This window comes from Onychomys torridus, chromosome 23, assembly GCF_903995425.1.
Source record: "Onychomys torridus chromosome 23, mOncTor1.1, whole genome shotgun sequence".
Taxonomy (NCBI): domain Eukaryota; kingdom Metazoa; phylum Chordata; class Mammalia; order Rodentia; family Cricetidae; genus Onychomys; species Onychomys torridus.
Genome location: NC_050465.1, coordinates 65,566,377 through 65,583,565, shown reverse-complemented (window position 1 = coordinate 65,583,565; position 17,189 = coordinate 65,566,377).

Sequence of the window (17,189 nt, the reverse complement as noted above, 5' to 3'; positions counted from 1 at the left end):
TTCTCATTACTTCAGACCAAGGACACACACATGTGACATAACCAGTTTCTAAAGATGATAATTTGATCTCATTCTGAGATGTCTTTTCTCTTTTCATTTCTTCTTTTCTTCTTCTTCTTTTTTTTTAGTATTCTCTATGCAAACCTACTCTTTCCCAGTACTGCTTTGCAAACCTTCTTTATCAGAAGGAAATCAGCATCCTCAGCTCTTTCTTAAGAAGAGAAGAGCTATGCTTTCCTTCTTTAGTAACAGGTTCACAAATCATTTCAAATTCTGCATGAGAGATAGATGGGTTTATTCCTTAGTTATTGATTCTTTTATATATTTACATCAGTGCAGAGATTCACATGTATTGTACATTCTGGATTATAATCCAGTACTATATATCTTAATTCTAGTTTATTTTTCATACTCACTAGAGCCACTCACAGCTCCTTCAGTTGGTCCTGTATGTTTTTGAGATATGCTTAATATTGTGTGCATGTGAATGCTTAGCACCAGAGAATTCTGATTTTCATTACTTCAATGAAATATCTGATACTGGTTATTTTTATAAAGAAAAATGACTTGTTTGGGTAAAAAGTTCTTATTGAGGGGCTGAAGCTGATGAAAGTTTTCTTACTGTCAAGATTAGAAGGGTATAAGTGTCATGAGATATGAGATGAGGAGCTTATATGTATGCATGCACATGTGTGCTGTGGTCTTTTTCTTCTTAAAAAGCCGCTATGATTCCATCATGACTTTATTGTTGTCGTTTTGACACCCACCGAATTTAACCAGGAATGTCTCTATAACAATGGGTTTGGAACTACTCATGAGTCTGGTAGAATCCTCCATGGGTACACAACTGAAGACAATGATCTATCAGTAGCCAATATTTCAACAGAAAGTAGTAGAGCCCTGTAAGTTCCTGCCTCAACCATGCTTGACTGTTGATTGGGCTAGTTTGGTGTAGATCTATTGCAGGAATCCACAGCTGCTGTAAGGTTATGATTATGTTGATTGTATCAGACCCTTAATCCTTTTCTCCAAGCCATACTTTCTAACGAGAGGTCAAATGAAATGCAGAGCCCTTGGAAAGCAGGACATGGGAGGCTGGACAACAATATGAAGTTAAGAGCATGATCTGAACATGTGAGCTGAACCTTTTCTCCTAGCACTCTGGGACTTCCATTTCTAGCTGTGTGTGATAAATATAAAGGGACATGCTATCAGGGCATCAAATAGAGGCCACTCTTCATTGGCTCCTTTGAGATTTCTGTAGGTCAGCAAAAGATGGGCAACTTCTTAACTTTCTTTTCAAATAATCTCTTTTCAATAGTAAAAAGAGCAATGCTAATCTGGGAGGGACAGAAGAGCCCTGAATTAGCAATATCAATTTGGGAGGGTAATGGATATGCTCCCTGTGAAGGGGAAATCTTCATAGACTGGGAAGCATCACCTTCTATTTTAAAGCTCCATGGGCAAATCCATCAGGCAATTTGACAGGTAAATTAAGTAGGAGTGCAGCTTCCAAGGAACTTGACTCATATTCCCATCAGGCAGCAACAAATTACAGCCTGCACCACCCACGGGTGTCCCCTGCAGGAGCTGAACTGGCACTCAAACCAACTTCCTAGCCAAGTCATTGAGAGCCACCCACAGCTGCTGCCACTTCTCCTGGAGGTGGCTATTCCTGGATCAGGCAGGCTTTTCTTCTTACACAATCCACCAAAAAAGCAATTCATTCATTCCTATTGCTTAGTTAAAAAGCTAGGGTACTTACAATGCATAGTTTGGTCTACACAGACCATGATATTAAAGTGAATGATTTCCTTTTGGGGACAGAGACATGAAATGTTTTCCTAATTTCTCATATTGGGTCAATACCTGTGTTCACTTTTTGTAGCTTCACACATTTTCTCTCTCAAGTGTGTCAATGGGAGTCTTTTTCATTTTTTGAGATTATTTTAGTGATATACATCTTCATTTTTTAGACACTAACCTCCATCTGGGAATGGGCAGTGCCTCTTTGTGCCCTCCTGTGTCTCTCTGTGTCACGAACAGAGAGAGTATTGGTAACTATCTTTTGAAAGATTGAATGATTATACATCTTTGACATTATAGGCCTATTTAACATGTGCCTTATTCTCTGTTTTGCATGTTTGGGTTTGCCTAGCCAGCATCCTTTCTCCTGGTCCTTTTCCTAGGCACTCACCCATTTTAACGTAAAAATCTGAACTTTAGTCTGTGAATATAGTGTCAGTTGGATGTGTAGTTGCTCAAGAAGTGATGTCTGCTTATGGGGAACAGGTACCCATCTTCCAAGTTCTCTTTCTTCTCAACTTCTGTGGAGGCCTGCAAATAGTAGAATCAACCAGAACTATTCCAACAAGTGCAGAGGGTAAGGTACATAAGCAGAGAAAAGACTCAGAGGGAAAAACAGAAATAGTCCCATGGCTTATCAACAAGAGCATGTCACACCTCTTGTCCTTTTGTTGGCATGGTTGTTCTCTTAGGACCATTATCAACTAAAATGTATATTTAATTGATACAGACTTAAACAAAACCAACTTAAACAGTTAGAATGCTTGGGATATAAATAAATCAGAGAGAATAAAGTCCATAGAGCAATTAAAATTTATAGAAAATGGAAATTGAATGAATTTTTTCTTGGACTCATTCTTTGGATTTTCATTGGTGCTGGAGCTAATACTGTCCATAATGCAGTGGACTGGAAGACAAGATCAAAGTTGTGATAGACTTTTGTAGACACTGGTCAATATTGAAGCAAAGCACCAATGCCTAAAGGTCCTTAGTGTTAAAGAATTATCTATCAAGGGTTTGTTTTTAGAGTGTTTGCATTCATTTCTGTTGGAAAGTTCAAAATTAGTCCAAACGAGTTCATTAAAAGTTTTAATAAGCATTTTTAAATCATAGCCATATTTTAAGAGAAAGAAGCTTGTAGAAAAATCCACATGTTAAAAACTGGTTTTAGAAACTTTGACATCTCCTATGCCACCACCAGGGATAAGCCCGAGCCCACATCTGTCAGACTCTTAACCTGAGTGTCCAGCAATGGAGGAGAGGATCCTTCTTTTTGGATGTTCTTGAGAATCTGGAGATAGCATGAAGCCCAGCCTGCAGACAGAGGACTGATGATTGTGGTCATAGTGAGGTCCTGATTCATCACAGCATAGCTCTGACAGTCTATGTGCCAATGCCACAAGAACATCCTGTCTTTCAGCATTAGAGAACACAGTAATGCTTACTGGTTGCCTTTTACTCTCTAGAACATTTGAATATGTCCTATATATTCATGTTCTGTATTCCCTTGCCATGTTGCTGAAATACCCTCCTTTCAGGTACATATTTTTTGGCATGTCAGAGTGAGCCCCAATGATCCCGTTATGGAAAGAACTTCCTGGGCCATTCTAATAACTATACAGGATTATAGGGAGAGACATGTTGTTAACATTTTCACTTATACTCATTCCTACATTTTGGATTCTTTGGTCAGACTCCACCACTGGTCTATAAATCAAGACTTACTCTCCATTATATACCACACGTAGCTCAGCACACACGATAATGTTTTGGCTCAAATGGATATTCTCTAAAGGGAATGAACACATTTCTTCCCAGGTATAGTCAAAATCTACAGAACAGGTTGGTGGATAACCATGCTGGTGGAGTGACCATATGGCCTGATTATCTGTCCTCTAGTTTGGATAGAAACTGGGCTGTCAATACTACGACCATGCTTTCTTCCTTCTTGTAGACAACAAATGAAGAAGGCTGGTGTGAAAAGACGCTTGTGAAAAGAATACATATGCCAAGTTCTAAAATATGCAGCGCCACGAGTCATGAGGACTGACACAGAGACAGGATCTATGTAAATGAATTAGTGATCAAAGATAAACTTGTTAGGAATGCAGACTTCCCCTGGCACCATTCTATACATTCTTGAGATTGTCACTGCATTATTCATGGGAAGAAAGCGTTCATGGGTCTTGGTATTCGTCTATATTTTTATAGTCTACAGTAGTCTTTGGTGGTATCTTTTTAATGTAGTCTTATAAGGGCATTATTTAGAACATTTTGTGATAAGACAATTTGACATATACCATTTAAAGTAATGAATCAAGGATTCAGACTGCTGAGTTTCAAATTCAAGTGCTGACTTGTTGCAGAAGCTCACCAAGCCTCAGTTTTAAGTGGTCAGCCCTGAAGCTATATATGTGTGTGTGTGTGTGTGTGTGTGTGTGTGTGTGTGTGTGTGTGTGTGTATAAAACACTACACAGATCAGCAATCTGTATTTATATATTTATGTATTTCTCTATGTATTTATGCATATTTATATTTATATATTTATGCACTATACTTGTCTTCAGTATACGACAGAATCCCTAGGTAGGCTTTAATACCAGTGAAGTACTGGACTTATTTAGGAGGTGAGAGCAAGCAGGCAAAGAGCAAAATCTTCCTTATTTCATGTCATTTATATAGACTTTCAGCAGAAGGCATGGCCCAGATAAAATGTGGGTTTTTCCAGTTCAAAAGCACTGGATTAAAGGTATGTCTTACTACTTCATAGATCTAGATTAGAAGTAGATCTTCCTACTTCAAATTAGGCAAAAATCCCTTACAGGTCTGCCCTCCATTTTGGGGTTTTATTTAATTTCAGATGTAGTTGTCAACCAAGAATAGCTATCACATCTACCCCCTGTGATGTGTGTTTGCTATATTACAGCATTTTACACAGGTTTAATTACAGTAAAGGCTCTCTTAAAGTTTCTTAGTCAATACTTATCTATTCAGGGGTGTGTGTGTGTGTGTGTGTGTGTGTGTGTGTGTGTGTGTGTGTGTGTGTGTTAAGGCAGGATCTCACTATGTAGCTTTGGCTAGCCTGGATCATGGTATTTAGACCAGTCTGGCTTCCAACTCATAGATATCTACCTCTCTCTGGCTCAGGAGTACTGAGGCTAAAAGCTTGTGCCACAACACCTAGCTATTGTCTTTTACATGACTCAAGACATGGCTCAGAATCCAGCAGGAACTCAATGTGTGATCAGTGGCCTGTTATATCAGCTGGTTCTGTCACCTCTTCCAAAACAGGTGGTCTGTTTCCATCTGAATTCTGAGAAAATCATGGATCTTACTTTATACAAAGAAATTCTTCTACACAAGAATCTTCTAGAAACTTGAAGGGATCTTTCACATTTCTGTCTCTCTTCTTCCTCAGTTGTCCCATCCAAAAGTCACCCTGAATCAGCTAGTAGTAGTGGCCAACTGACCCATAGACATACCAGAGAAGCCTGTTGAGGAGAATATCCTGTTTAGTTCAGTCTTAATCATCTACCTAAATTCTCCCGAGATTTACAATGAATATGTGCTACGTTATGTTATGTAGCATGGGGCTGATGGCTCTCATTATGGTGGGTGTTACATAGCTGATATTGAGTAGGCTGTGAAGAATCTTATAGACACCTATATGGAATCTATCTAGTGTGTACTCCCACTGAAATGGTTCTACATTGGTAGATTCTGCCTGCCTCATCAGCTTCATCTCTTTCCCCTATTCGCTCTAGTTAGTCTCCCCCAAAATTGTACTTACACTTTATAAATACAACATATTTCAGTTTTGGGTTTTCATATATTTTTTTAAGAAAAGATCCCTTTACTGTCATGATGAATAAGGTTTCTTCTCATATTTTGATTCTCATTTTAGAAACATAACCTTGAAAAATGTATTTAGTATCATTAAGGAAAAATGGATTTAGCATCATCGCTAGGTGACTGAGTCTTCTCTGGTTTCCATGACACTCTGGTCTCATTTTTCTGAAACTTAAGGCTGTTGTCTATTTTTTGGCTTTGTTTCTTGGGCTCATGTTCTTAGAGGCCCAAGAATGTGTCCGTGTTTTGTGAGCTACTCTGTCCCTAATAGAAGGCTTCTATATACCATAGAGGTGAATGCAGAAGGGGTGATAGTGTGAGGACCAGATGCTCTAGAACCAAGAAGGGAATTGGTAGCAAGCAGAGTCTGAGGTTCATCTGCAAGGTGAGAAGGACCAAAGCGCTGGAAATGTTTTCACTCTCACTCTACAAATGCCCTGGACAGGTCTCAAATGAAACGTCAAATTCTCTCAGGATGTTAGAACACAATTCTTAGTTTACAGCAGAGCACCTGAATGGAACAGTGTACAGGGCCAATGAGGAAACATGAATTATGACTCAATTTATTTCCTACATAGGATTTAAAAAAATAGGAAAGTAAATTCTCATTTTAGAGTTTTCTTTACAGCCACTTCTAATTATAAGAAATTGTTTCAGATACTTGATGTACAGGTATAAAACAAACAAAAGAAAAAAAACACGTTTTTAAAATGAATAGTTGTTCCCTTGCTACTATCCTAATTAAAAAGCTGGTCACTTAGAAATGTACACTCTGTGGTCAGTGAGATTGTTTGGGAAAAATAAACCACTAGAACCAGCCAGACCAGGGTACGCAACAAACTGGCAGTGGCCATATTGGATGACTAGGGTCTGTTTGGGGTCCTACCTACCACTGCATTAGAATCCAATACTTTGGAACTCCCCTTTAGATGAGCACACTTCTTTTCCCCACAAAATTGGGGCTAGCACAGTTTTCATTTTGACTTTCTGGTTGAACTTGCCCTTTATAACTTCTAAATAAGAGTATCCCCAGAAGTTGTGAGTGCTTGAGCTGACCCTGACTGGAGGCAGGAGGTGAAACGCACTTGTGGCAACTTGCCATGCCTTTGGTGGTTTCCACTGTGGTGCCCTCTCTCTGACCTCTTTCCTCACACATTCCACTGGGCTGTGCAGAATCTGCATGGCTGGAATGAATACAAGTTGAAGGGGAAGTTAAATCCATCTAACCTTTAAAACCCAGGGGAGATTTACCATCCTCTGTCCTTTGGAAAGCACACTGTTCACAAAGTCAGCAAACTGCAGGTCAGTCTATAGCTGGTATTCGGCATAAAGCACATTGACACACTGACAGGCTTAGTTTATATAGTGATGCTGAAATATTAACACAAATATATATCAGGGCTGGTCCTAACAAATGTATGCGCTGGAAGAGTTAACATCAGTTTTTGAGTTAGCGGTTATTTACCCATATGTTGTAAATGACAGTTTTTCTGAAATATAATCATTTGGTGCTTGATGCTACAGTTATCCTTTTTTTTTTTAAAAAACTAAACAGTAACATGCTTAATACTGGTAGCCTTTGATTTCTGGTATGCATTATTGAGAAGGAAAAAAAAGGCCTGTCTTTTTTCTTGTTTTTAAGAATTTATTTTTATTACTTTAAAGTATGTATATGTGTTTGCAATATGAGTACAGGTGCCTGGAGAGAGTAGAGACATTGATTCCCTGGAACTGGAGTTACAGGGGGATATGAGTCACTGAATATCATCTCTGGGAACAGAACTCAGATTCTCTGGAAGACCAGTAAGTTCTCATACTCAATGAGCCATCTGCCCAGCCTCAAGGTCCTGGCTTTCAATTAACTATCTAATCAGTTTTGTTGGGATTCTAACTCAACCAGTCTTTCAGGGTGCAAGAAAATAAGTATCTCTCATACTTTTTTCTTTCTCACAGAAAACATGACATGGACACAGAGAGTTTTGGATCTCTAGATGATGCATGACTCCTTCCTCAGCTCTATGCCCACATTTCCTTATCTCTTGAGCATGGCGTCTCCAGGTTCTTCCAACCAGACTGGATCCCTGTTCCAATGTTTTTTCATATCTCCATAGCAAATGAAATGGTTGTTAACATTTATTCCTGTTAAAAAGGGCTGTCTAGGATAGAGCTGTCTCTGCTGGTAGGAGTGTAGATGAACCAGCCCTGAATACACAAGAGTGGGAGAGCTAACCCCAAGGTCTGACACGTGGTGGCATGGGTAAGGGAGAGATACCCCCCTTGCTCCTTGCCCCTTACCACCTACGGCAGGTGGTCAGGAGAGTGGGAAAGCTGATCTTGCCCCTCACTGGCTGCAGAACTCGGGAGAGTGGGCCCTGCACCCAGCCTGGGCAGCATGGTACAGCTGACTGTGTTGATGGAGGTGCAGGTGATTAGGTGTCATGCATGTGCATGGCAGATCTGGCCCCACCCTTCATTTGCCATATGATGGAGTAGGTGAGGGAGAGATGACCTCCCTCTTCCCCTACCCCTCACTGCCTGTGGTGGCTAGGAAAACAGGCCCTGAGTCATGAGAGTGGGAGAATTAGCACTGCCCACCCCCAATAGCACCACTCAGGAGAGCAGGCCTAGCACCTCACCTGGGCAGCACACTAGAGCTGATCCTTTTGTCAGGGATACAGGTGAGCAGGGACTGTGGGTATGACAGCAGAAGAGCTGACCCTGATCCCTCCCTCTTACACTATGGGATGGCAAGGGTAAGATAAATATGCTCCCCTCCACCCTTCCACCTGAGGCAGGCAGGAGAGCTGACCTCAGGGGCATAAGAAATGAAGAGCTGGCCCTGTCCCTCACCAAGTGCAGCAATCTGAAGAGCAGACCCTGCACCTTGCCTGGGCAAAATAGTAGAGCTAGCCTTGGTGGCGTGATTGTGGGTGAGCTGGCCCTGAAGGTGTGAGAGCAGGAGAACTGGCTTCACTCCTTGCTGTCTGCTTCATTGGACGAGTTAGCTCAGGCAGAGTTGGAGATCCTTCCTATGTGGTGACAATGAGGGAAAGCTGGTAGACTCACCAACCCAGCTATCACCCTGGTCCAGAACCAGGACTACAAGATAACCTACGCCAACACTCACCTTATCTATGAATTGCTGGAGCATGTGAAGGGGCCAGATCTCCAGATCCAAAGCTATAGGATTTCCATGACACAAGATAACCATAGACTATCCAAGAGGAGTCCCAGTGAAGGCCCAGCATAGAGGGTATAACTGAAGCCAGAAGCCTCGAACTAGACCAATGACTCCTTGCACTGAACACTTACAAGTAAAGATGTATGAACTAAAGGTTATATTGTGGGACTCATTGGACCACACTACAGTTTCCATGCTGAGATTTTATTTATTGTTTGCTTGTTTGTTTGGTTTGTTTGTTTTTGTTTGTTTGTTTGTTTTGCTTTTTTTTTGGTTCTACTTTTTAATTTTGTTTTTGTGGGGAGGTTGTAAGGGCAGAGGGTGGAAGCAAGGGGATGGGGAGGTGAGTGGGATTGGGATGCATGATGTGAAAACCACAAAGAATCAATAAAAACTAAAACAGCAACAAAAGAGCTGTCCAGGAAGAGGAATTACCTCTCAGGATGGAGGGTCTTCCAGCTCAGTGGTAGGATTCCTTCATCCTAAAGAATTGCTGTCTTCTACCTGGTTTGTGAGCTCTTGGAGGGGTGGTGGTATAACAGAGTACACTTGGCGCCCATTCAGGGCTGCTTCACTGGACACTGTGGATTGCATACCACATCACCATATCATACTATTCTCTTAGTCCCTCACACCCTTTTTGCATCCCCTCTACAAAACCCTCACCAGGACCACATTTTCTTGAGACCCATCTCTCCTTTACACTCTGGTGGCCTTTTTGCAAGCAGCCGAGTCTGTCTCTGACACCAATCATTACTATCCAAGCACTTCTTGAAATCCCTCTCATAGTTCTGGTGACTGTCTTCCTCTGCTCAAGTACTTACAGTTGCATTTTACAACTCCTTATATTAGATAGAGGTACCTGATTGCACAAGAGGACTATATAGGCCAGCATAGGGGCAGTGTATGCTTTAACAGGTTTTCTATCTTTAGACTCAGCAAGAGATTTAGAGTCACCATCTGAGGGACTTACTGGTGTCTGTAACAACCTCCTCGTAGTCTGCCTTTCCATGCTAATACCCTGTAGCTCCCCCACTTACTTCCTTCCCTATCTAATCTCTACTACTTCATCTACAAATTGCAGTATGCTTTCCTTTATGTTTATTCATGGCTCTCATATCCTGGAATGCTTTTTCTGGGTTTCTACTTACTAAAATTCATTCAAATGACAGGGCCCAGGGCAGATGTCTTCAGGAGATATGAGCACGCATTCCCATACGTCTCAGTCAGAAGTCATTATTTCCTCCTTTACATTCTACTGTGTATTGCTCACATTTCTAAGACGTAAGCCATCTCATCGTTTGCTGTTATATTGTGCTTTGTGAACATGTATATATAAAATACACACATGCATATATGTGTATAACATGTATTTGTCTTGTATTCATTTATAGAATACTGTAAACTCCTGCAAGGCCTTAAAAACAGGATTCTTTCAGTCTATTTAATAAGACAATAGATAATTTGTGGTTGGAAACTGGATATATTGTATTGTGTAACACCAAATTATTTATTGAGCTGGGGAAATGTATTAGTTGGTGAAGCTTCCTAAGCATGAGGTTGTTTACTTGTTCCTCCAAAGCACACATAAAAATTTAGGGTGTGGTATATACCCTATGTAACTCCAATGCTGGAGATGTTGAGACAGGCGGACCCTTGGTGTTTGCTGGCCATCCTGCTTAGGATGCTTGTGAGTACAGGCCCAATAAGAAAATACAACAACAACAACAACAAAACATTTTATCTTCTGTCAAGTCACACATTTCATCATGCTACTGAAAAACAAAGTAACTGCAGTATCTTCAGGATTGAAAAGAAACTAAAGCAATTGAAGAAAATCACTGACATTTTATATAGTGTAGAATGTCTATTTATTTATACTTCCTATTAAACCACACTAGAACTGGATCATAATATGTATGTTTGGTAACAAACTTTCCATAATTCTAAACATATGAGACTATCTAAATTAGAAATAACATTAATATCAATATTAATTTAATATTAATAATTAATTAATTTAATATTAAGATATTAAAATACCACATCAATAAATAGTGAATTCCAAGCTATTTTTTATTAGTTTAATGGTCTTTTAATAGCATGATGTTATGTCTTTGATAAATCTCTTACCATTAGCCACTATGAATGCTGTGATGAAGAATATCTTAGTGTTGTGCTTGCTTTATGTTTTAAATATATTTGCATGTATATTAATGTTAATGTCCCTTTTAAATGATTTTCAAAAAGTAGAATAGGTAAAGAAAAAACTATGAACATTTGGACTTTTACGTGAGCTGTTAACTTGTCTGGAAGAACACTTGCATTTCCACCAACAGTATATAATAGAAGCTTTTATTTTTTTTGTTTTAACATTTCTAATACTGAGTGTTCTATTTTCATTTTCACTACTGTTCAGGTGAAAAGCAAATACTGATGCCTGATGATTTTAATGAGAATTTGATTGTCCATGTAGTTTAATGCCTTTCTGTTCAATTAATGTGCACAGTCTTTTCTATAAAAGCCTTATTTGAAGTCACCATTTAAATCTTTTTAGTTTGTATAAATTATTTGTGTAGTTGTATCACTGAATATTGAATACATATTTCAGGTGCTTTCCACAGATCAACCCTTTCTTTGATATTTCCTGTGTTCTTACAATTTAGGATGTTTTAAAATAAATATGCAAACCATTCATACACTCTGACTTTGATATAATGAATAGAAATTCTTCGTCATGTCCTTTTGAGATTAAGAAATATAAATTTATGTTGCATAAGTTACTATAGAGTAGATTTTCTGCATATTTTGCATCATTTTGAAAGTTTTTTGGTAAAGAATAATGTAAGGAACCACTTTATGTTTCTCTCACATGAATAGCCTTTGCAGCTTAGTAACATTTCCCTTCATTTCAACATGCCTTTTAGTACAAAGACTATAATGATTTATGTTTACATCTATTTGTATTTTACTCTGAATTAAAATGATCTAAAACGAATGTACTTACTTTATGAAAACATTTTTGTTTGTATCAATAATTCATGAGAAGATATGAGAAAGAAATGAACATTCTTTTGTTTGCTAAAGCTCCTACAATATAATTTTTTATTGTTTATTTATTTATTTAGATGGGGTTTGATATATCCTGGTCTGATCTCAAACACACTATGTAGATAAGGATAGCCTTACACTCCTAGCTTCTGTCAAGTGCTAGGATTTTAGGTGTGTGTCATGAAGCCTAGCCACCATTTTCATACCTCCTCCTCCAAGTTTAACTACTGTCACCACAGAATGATTAGTAAATATTTGTGTTAGTGGATGGGTAACTGCAAAGTTACTAAGAGCTAATGAATCTTTGAGGGGGATTTAAAAATCAGCCTGCTTTTGTCTATGACATTCACCATGCTAGAAGAATTAACTTCAGAACAACACACACTTGTATGGTCAAGGAGATGACTCCATCAGCAAAGCATTTGCTATAGGAGCATGAAGACAAGAGTTTGATACCTAAACCTGTGTTGAAATCCAGACATGAAAGGGTGAGTCTACAATCCCTGTTCTAGGGAATTGGCCATTGATCCATAGAGCATGCTGGCCAGGTAGCCTAGCCTAAGTCAATGTCCTCTAGGTTCAGTGAGAGACCCTGCCTCAAAAAATATGCTGGAATGGGATTGAAGAAATCATCTGATATTCATTTCTGTTCTCTATTCACACACATGTTCACACACACATGAACATGTACACAGACATACACACAAAAACTATACATCATATAAGTAAAACAAAACACCACTAATAATCAATTCAGAAGGTATCAAGACACCTTACTCATCTGCATACCATTCTCTTTAGGCTTCTCTGTGATAGGTAACTCTTTTAGGTGACAGCAGGTCTAAATAGAAGAGAAAAATATTGGGTGGGAATATATTCTGTAAAGCAAAATATAGGAAATCACATTGTTTAGTATTAGCATATATTATCTGGAACAAATTTTAATCATGAATAATATTAATTCTTGCTTTTACTGGCTAGCTAAGGATTTAAAAATTCCTTATAAATAATATATTTAGATCATGTTCTTTCCCCTTGTCCAATTTTTCCCACATGTTCCTCACCTCCCTACATACCCAATTTCATGTTTTTCTCTCTTTCTTTATCTCTCTCTTAAAAACAATAAAACAAAACCAAATATTAAAACAAACAGTACCAATAAGACAAAAAAGTATACAAACTAAACTGTACAAAAAGCAAGCAAACAAGCAAACAAGCACACACACACACACACACACACACACACACACAAACTGTAGAGACTATTTAGTGTCAACTACGCCTAGGAATGGAGCATTGTTGATATTTCAGTGGTTGATATACTCCATTGCAGAACACTGATTTCCACTCTCCTAGCAGGAATCAATTGCAAATAGCTTCTTGGTCAGGGTGAGGCTTTATGCCCATTTCCCCCTCTCATTGTTGAGGCTTCTGGTTTCAACTTGTTCAGGTCTTGTGTGTGCTGTCCCAGGCTCTATACATTCATTTGTGTGTGAGCTCTGTTGTGTCTGGAAGCTGCTGCTCCCTTGGAGTCATCTACCACCTCTCTTTCTGCCTCCTCTTCCACTTAGATATCCCTTTTAAGCAGTGCCTGAGATTTTTCTTAGAAAATGTCACAGATTTTTGAAGCCAGTGCTGTATCACAAAGCTATGCTCCCAGCCTTATTTCTCAGGAAAAAAAAATGTTAAGTTCCCCAATGGAATAGCAGCACATGTTATTCATAATCACATATTTACTTATTTTCTGGTCAATATATGACTCTGAGTGTGATCTATGGTGTCCATATTTTGTTTGAAAGTTTCAGCAAAAGTCTATTTTCTCCAGACAGCATCTAGTCACTATCTGTGACCAACACAACCTGAAAACGTAATGCTTAAGGAGCCAAGTTTCAGAGAAGGGTGGATTCCCATCTTGTCTGCACACTACACAAAGATTAACAGCCACAGGAAGGACGATGACACCAGCATGAGAAATCACTGTGTCCATTGTAGGCTGGACTTGCCATTCATCAGCTCAGAATATATGCTTTCTAAGCATCCCCCCACTCTGCCATTGGCTGATTAGTGATACCAAGTGCTTCTTCCTGTTTGGAAAACCTTAATTGAATGATGTCCCCTCCCGGTTACTTTATCAAGTCTAGCTACCATGGATTATTGACAGCTTTGTGTTAACTGACTGATGGTGTTTCTTTGGCAAACTTCCAGGCAGATGGGAAAGCAGCTGTTTCTTAAGATGGGAAAAAAGAATTGCCAGTTGATACAGTTTTGACAGCTTTTGAGAGATGACAGATCATTAGCTGACCCTGAAATCGTTTTGTGTGTGTGGTATCCCTTTGGAGTCTCAAAGACTGACAATTAGATGGTAGAGGTCATTGATTGCTTCATACAAAATCTTCACAGCTTGCAGGAAGCAGGTGTGCTGTGGATTCTGTAGAAGTGGCTAGGTGGAGGAAGTAAATGATTTTGGCTTATTTCTCACAGATCTGGACTGCTCAGGTGACAGAGCCACATGACTTGATTTTCTACTTTGTTGAGCTGAAATCACATCAAGAGCCCATTGAACATACTGTTCATCAAGGGCTCTATATAACACAGGGGCTGATTCTTATTTAAAAACCCCAAGATATTCCAACTCATGTCCAAAGATATGTAAAACAGTCATAATTATTTTTTCGACTGTGGTAATAAAAAATACTTTATTTGTGTTTTGCTCCCCTTTCAAAATATCATTAAATTCTTGTCCTTCTCACATCAAACTACCTTTCATTTTGAACCTGGAGAAAGATAGTTTAGCACATTTTTGTAAGAAAAAACACATGAGATCAATAAATATCATTTAATTATAAAATCAATATTTATACTTATTGAGTTAAAAGAAAATGCATAACATTAAGTGTGTAGAGAAGAGGAGGTGTGTTTCTTTGAGGAGTTGGGAGAAGGAATAAATACGATCAAAATGCATTGTATGAAATTCTCAAAGAATAAATATAACATTGAAATATACTATTTATTTTTCTTTATATATAACCTTGACATTTCCTTCACTTTAAAAAGAAATTTTATTACTACATATTAATTATACATAATGATGGATTTTATTATGACATTTCATATGTGTAAGTAATGTATTTCGATTACATTCATCCAAACCTAGCAATGGGAAAATGTTATATGATGCTAAGTGAAGGTGGAAAATACACATAATCATTTAAACCACCTTGAATTGTATGGTTAGTAGAATTAAATGTATCAGTGTTATTGTACAACTAATCTTAAGAATTTTTTCAATTGGTGAAACTCAAACTCCATACCCATTCAGAGCAACTCCTTTCCTATATCTCTGCAGATTCTTGCAACCACTTTAAATTTCTGTAATTTTGCTTTCTTAGACATGCCATGTGAGTGGAAGCTCAGAATATTTGTCATTTCAGCTTGCTATTTTCACTTAGACAGTGTTCTCAGGGATCATACCTATTGGAGCATTTGTAAATTTTTTTCCTTTTCAATGCTGCAAGAATATTCCACTGTGTAAATAGCATGTTTTGTTTAGCATTTGACACTTGCTGTATATCTTTTGTATACTGAAAATGATATTACATCTTATGATGTTATTGTTGAGTTGTAGGAATTCTTTCTAGCTTCTTGATAGTAACCACTTATCTGATATGTAATTTGCAAATATTTTATGTTGTTCTCCAGGTTGCTTTTTCTCACTGTGTATCATGTACTCTGATACACAAAATTTTCAATTTTGATGTAATCTAATTCATACACATTTACTTTAATTGTTTAATACAAGAAATCATTGCAAACCCACTGTGATGTATGCTTCCTCCTATTTTCTTCTAAGTTTCATGGTTTTTCAGTTGGTTTCATACATCATACAAATTAAAGGCTGACATTGCTTTTGCATCTGTATTTCCATTTCCTCACCATTTGTCAAAATGTTTGCCTCTTCCCATTACATATATTGACTAGTCTATCCTGAAAGCATCATTGGGATGTTAAGAGGTATTGAATCTCTATCATCGGCAATTGTTTGTTTCATTTATCACCTTGGGGAAAGACTTTGTGAATCTTAGAACTTCTTAAGTGACAGGAGTTTCCTTGATTTCCTGAGTCTTAGGATCCTCTCTCTTCCTCCCATGAGGGAATGTTTCAATCTAAATAAAATAGCTTCAGGATAGACTCTTAGAAGACCAAGCTTATTAATATTTCCCTCAGAGGAATGGCTCATAAGGCTCACAAAACTCAAAGGGCCCATCCACTCATCTCTTGGATGTAATAGATAAACAATGAAGAGTTATTTGGTATTTTGATGGTGTTAGTGCCCATACATTTATTCTCTAGGGGACTATTTAGGGGTGTAACTTTTCTTGAGTTGTACCTGTTATGAATGAGACTATTCTCACATCTGTATAGACATCTGGAAGAATAATGAAAGCAGCAGAGAGTCAAAATACAGTTATCCTGCCTGGGTAAAAATGGGCAGACTCACACACCATAAGCTGTTGGGCGGAAAAAGTGAGTTATCTCCCAACAAGTTAATTTGGCCCACAAGGCACCTTATCCTTTCACATATACACAATACAAGCTATTTTCACTGTTGTTTGCATGCCAAAACTGTATATTGCTGAAATCACTACATAGTTTGGTTTCAAAACATGGAGTAATTAGACTGTAAATAAGCCAGAAGCCCCTTCCCTGATGGTGTAGTGCTGCAAAGTGCAAAGACTTCTGAGGACTTATTCACACAAGTCCTTTTTGGCTATGATCAAATGTGTTACACTACCAGCATGCCAGGCAAGATGTGCCTGCTGATGTAATGGTGGCCCAACTGATATTGGTGTAAACATTTTTCAGCCTTGAGTATTGTAAGCCAGGGCAAATGCTGTGGATGATATCATGGGCCACAGCGGGGAAGCCACTACTTTATTTCATCAAATAAATATTAGATGTCTGTCAAATTATGTTCTACATATTTTGTGGTTTTATTTCCTTGAGATTATATTATAATTAAAACATCTCTCCTTCCAACCTCTATTACTGCTCTCTTTCAAATTCACAGCTTCTTTTTTACATTGTTATTGCATGCATATATGTGCATGTATATACATATGTATTCCTAAAATATAGCCTATTTAGTCTTTATGTTACATGTGTATGCTCTTTTCAGTGATGTTTGGCACTGAACAACCAATTGGTGTGCTCTTCCCTGAGGAAGACCACCTCTCTTGCTCTCTGCCTTCCTCAGTGGCCTATAGTTCCTTATGAAGTTTAAGGCCTTGTGGGCTTCCCCCC